Source organism: Rhinolophus sinicus, chromosome 16 (genome assembly GCF_057876585.1).
Source record: "Rhinolophus sinicus isolate RSI-liver-muscle chromosome 16, RSI-T2T, whole genome shotgun sequence".
In the NCBI taxonomy this organism is placed as follows: domain Eukaryota; kingdom Metazoa; phylum Chordata; class Mammalia; order Chiroptera; family Rhinolophidae; genus Rhinolophus; species Rhinolophus sinicus.
In genome coordinates, this window is record NC_142516.1 from 130,552,963 (window position 1) to 130,557,280 (window position 4,318).

At 37.7% G+C, this 4,318-nt stretch overlaps 1 non-coding gene across 1 annotated transcript; it reads right to left on the reverse strand.

Moving 5' to 3' along the window:
- Positions 1 to 210: 210 nt before the first annotated feature.
- Positions 211 to 423, reverse strand: LOC141571455 (small nucleolar RNA U3). The gene has a single exon (XR_012496190.1). It is a non-coding gene; the product is annotated as a small nucleolar RNA U3 (small nucleolar RNA).
- Between the last annotated feature and the right edge of the window lie 3,895 nt (positions 424 to 4,318).

Sequence of the window (4,318 nt, forward strand, 5' to 3'; positions counted from 1 at the left end):
TTTGAGTATAAGTGGCTAGAAGCTATAGATTATAACAAACAGCAAAACAAATCTAAGTTTCGTTCAGATAATGGAAAAAGCCTAATCTTGAAAGTCAAAAGCTGTGGTTTACTTATTTATTTTTAAGCCACTTTATTGAGAGATACAAAAATCTGTGTGTGTGCGTGTGTGTGTGCGTGTGTGTGTATTTTTTTTTTCTTTTTTACGAAAGCCACTCAGACTGCGTCCTCTCCCTCTTACTCTCCCAAAGGAAGAGAAAAATGGTCATCAATGGCTAATGGCAGTTACAAAACAACACCAAGAGCCAGCTTCACATTCAGGAGAGAACACTACACCTCCTCCTCATGGTTTTGGGGGCTCTACATGTTCAGAGAAACTTCTCTAGTAGCAAACTATAGAAATGATCCCCAAAAGTATAGTCTTAAGCTGTATATTTTTGATATATACTACTTGATGAGTTTGAAGGTAAGTATACATCTGTGAAAACATCATCACAATCTATGCTATAAATATATTTGTCACCTTCAAGTTTTCTCCCAACCTCTTTATTTATTCTTCTTATTATTATTTGTGTATATGTGATAAGAACACAACATAAGATCTATTCTCATAGCAAATTTTAAGTATACAATATAGTATTATCAACTATAGCCACTGTGTTGTACAGTAGATCTTTAGAATTAATTCATCTTGCATAACTGAAACTTTGTATCTGTGGTTTATAATTCAGCCTTCCTAGCACAGCCTTAGACTCTGAACTCTTCTGTGTCTATATTTTTATATGTGGGAAATAAAGAAATTAATTATTAGCATACACATATTCCTGTGTCACATCAGGTAATATATATATATAATCTAGCAAGATGGCTTGAACAAAGTAGATACTTATTACACCAGTTCCAGGTGTGATAGTAGGAAAACAGGAGGCCATCTTTGTTATGTTAATTATTTATATGAGGATTTAGAGCCTACGAAAGGCAAGAGGGCCTCACGGATTTGGGGGTGCCAACGCTGAAAGATTGGCAGTATCTGTCCGGAGAATTGGAATGAGAATGATTTTGAGAAAGGACTCAGGAAAATATTATGTGGTGATGGATTATTGCTGCCTGTAGTGAGTGAGGAAAGAGAATGAAGGACAATATGCCATGCACTTATTATTTCTGACTAAGCACCAATAAGCAAATAAAAATAAACAAAAGTAACACACATGTCCAATCTTCAAGAATCACATGGCCTACTGGAAGATAAATATTAACAAATTAAGTGTTACAAGAGCTTCTCTACTCTCTAGTACCCTAATAATCAGGGCAGATGTCTCTGAGCATGCTTATTCCAGAACAGGGTATCACTGAAAGTTTCCGAAAGAGATGATCTGCAGCTATCATAAACAGCTGTTAGCCAGAGGCGGGTGGAGGAAACGAAGTGTGTGTTCCTCTAAGAGGGAACAACGGCGACAAAGACAGGGTCAAGAAAAACCACAGCATGAAGGTGAAGAGCAGGGAGGCTTGCGAAACAGCCTTTGTTCAGGGAAGTGGCTGCCGGTGAGACTGCTGAGACAGACAGGCTCTGTACCACGTTAAGGGCTATTAAGGTACTTTATTAGCCTGACTTGAGGGTTGTGGGGGTGGGGGATATAATACAGTTCATAGCTCCAAGAAATTCCCATTCATATGCATTAAAAACAATTTCCTTGATATGTTGAAACTTAAAAACTGATGAGATACTATAAATTTTTATGTGCAGTTTCATTCTCCTGCCATGATCTGTGCCATCTCAATGATGGGGTAGGTCCTAAGATGAAATAAAATTGTGCGCACTTATAGTTTAGTGTTCTGATAGATTGTTCTCATCATTAGTATAGGCAACACAACAATGGGAAATACGGATTTCTAGTGGATAGCTTTTGTTCATTTAGCTCCTTGGACTGCTCTGTCCTTTCTTCCTTACTCATTATTCTCTAAGGCTCCTGGGAAGCCTATACCCATTTCCCTTCAAAGAATTAATCACCCCTTTCTCCACATACCCAAAGCACATTGCTTATATCTCTGTCATAGTCTACTCTGTTGAGCTAGAATCATGTTAGTTTTTTCCGTATTTGTAAACTGCTGGAAGACTGTGAGATTTGTTCTGTAAACTTCTGGAAGATGAAGACCAGAGATTATATATCACTGTTCCTCTGACAGTACTCAGCCCTGTGCTTAGCACACGGCAGGTGCTCAATAAATGTGTGCCCAGTTGAATTGAATAATGATTGTGATTTGATATTTAAAGTTTAATCATCATTATAATGGAATTGGTCATCTACTAACCTTGCACCATAGTTTATTAAGCTGTATTTTCTAAATACTTGCCACATTATCAAGTTATTTGTATTCCAAAAATATATTAAGGGACAAAGTTCCTAATGAGTTTAAATCAAATTTGTCTGGTTTGTAAAAATTAGATATAAAGCAACTTATGACTGTGATTTTAGTTACCATTGTAGCACATTAATACATTAAACCAATTTAGCATCCAACAGACACATTGAGATTCTCAGTTCTTGGGGTAAAATTCTCTTAGTTATATAACAAACAAGCGTCTTCTTAAAACACTTTGACTTGAAATCAAAGAATAACAATGTCTTATTTTAACCATATAAGCGGTATGATTAAATATAGGGGGATGTTCTAGGTCTAACAGGGATTAGAGGACCACTGAGAAAAAAGATACCTAATGGGAATTTGTAATAATTCTCTGGCCAGTCCAGGAAATGCTGCACAAAGAATAGACTATGATGACTATGGGCAGAAGAAAGGACAGGTGACACTCCAAAAAGAGAAGCAATTATAATTTCCCCTGTGTCTTCAATAGAGGGCTATGGGGGAAACATGGAAGCAAAGGTAACTGAAGGAACCGAGAAGATGGGGGCATAGATGGCACTCACCTGTGGTTCTGGGAAGGGCTACAGTTACTAGTCTTCATGTGGATATGGGGGATGATGACCCCAGAAAAAGTATGAAAACTTATTCACGTGGGAGAGGTGCCATCCAAAGATTTGATTTCAGATGACACATTTTGGCCTTATGTAAAATGCAAATGTGATTTTAATTATGTTATTTTGTCATGACACAAACTTACACTGAGATAATACTATAATTAGATCATCATACCTGGATTTCGATATTTCCACGAAAGCTGCTGGATGGGATGGTCAAGGGAAGGAAATAAGAAAGTAATTGCAATACTCTCTGAAAATAATTCACTGGAATTGATGTGCAGATGCATTGACACGACTGCTGTGCTAGTTCCGTAAGACACCATAGGTAAGTTGAAGAAACCATTTCTGTTTTGAAGAGGACTGCCTTTATTTTGATGCTCATTGTTTTCAAATTTGCTTTAACTCCTCTACCAGAGATGTCCACTCCGTTTTATATCTCAGTCAGATTGTCTCAATGATTGCCGTGCTCATACCTTTAAATAATCAACAATTCCACATCACTGTGAACATATTTCTCATTTGCTATTGAAATATTTCCTAAGCAGGGGTCACAAATTAGCTGAAACGCTAAATAAAGCCAGAGAAGTGTATCCTGGATACCTTTGTTCCATTTCATTCTCCCTTGGCTTTCAGGTATCCGTTCTTTCTTTCAGCACATCTTACTTTCAAGGTAGGATCTAGAATTAGTTAGACTTTGAAGTGAGCTTGAGACCATGTTCATGGATATCATTGATTTTTAGGTATGGAAATGATTGTAAGTGTATCCTAGTTCCAGCTCCATGTTTTAGATATAAGGAAACGTGTTCCACAGAGAAATCTTAGGTATCACAGGAAGTTAATAGCAGACCAGGGAGCCTGGAGCTCAGGTTAGAAAGAACAGCTATTTCATCATTAACATCATATTTGGTTGTAAACAAGGGAAAGCTCCATCTACACTGGTTTAAGAACAGGGGAAAAAAAGTTTGTGGGAGTAGGGGAGAGTGCGCTGGCTGATATAAGTGACCATTTCAAGAATGATCAGGGCACTGCTTGGTTTTCCTCTTTCCAGTTTTCAATTTTTGTCCTCTGGAGTCAGTTCCATTCTAATTCTGGCTCCAAAAACGGCTGCCAGCAACTCTGGAGTTACATGCCTCCTCGTTTACATTCAGGAAGAAAAGAGAGTTGCTTCTTCTCACTACTCTCAGTAAAATCCTTAAGGTTCAGACTAACTAGATCAGCTTAGATTACATGCCCTTTCCTGAACCGATCATTGTGACCAAGTGGGTAGAGTTTTGAAGGACTTAACCTAGATTATATGTTTTATCCATGGATTGGACTACAGAGCTGGATTCAATGAGA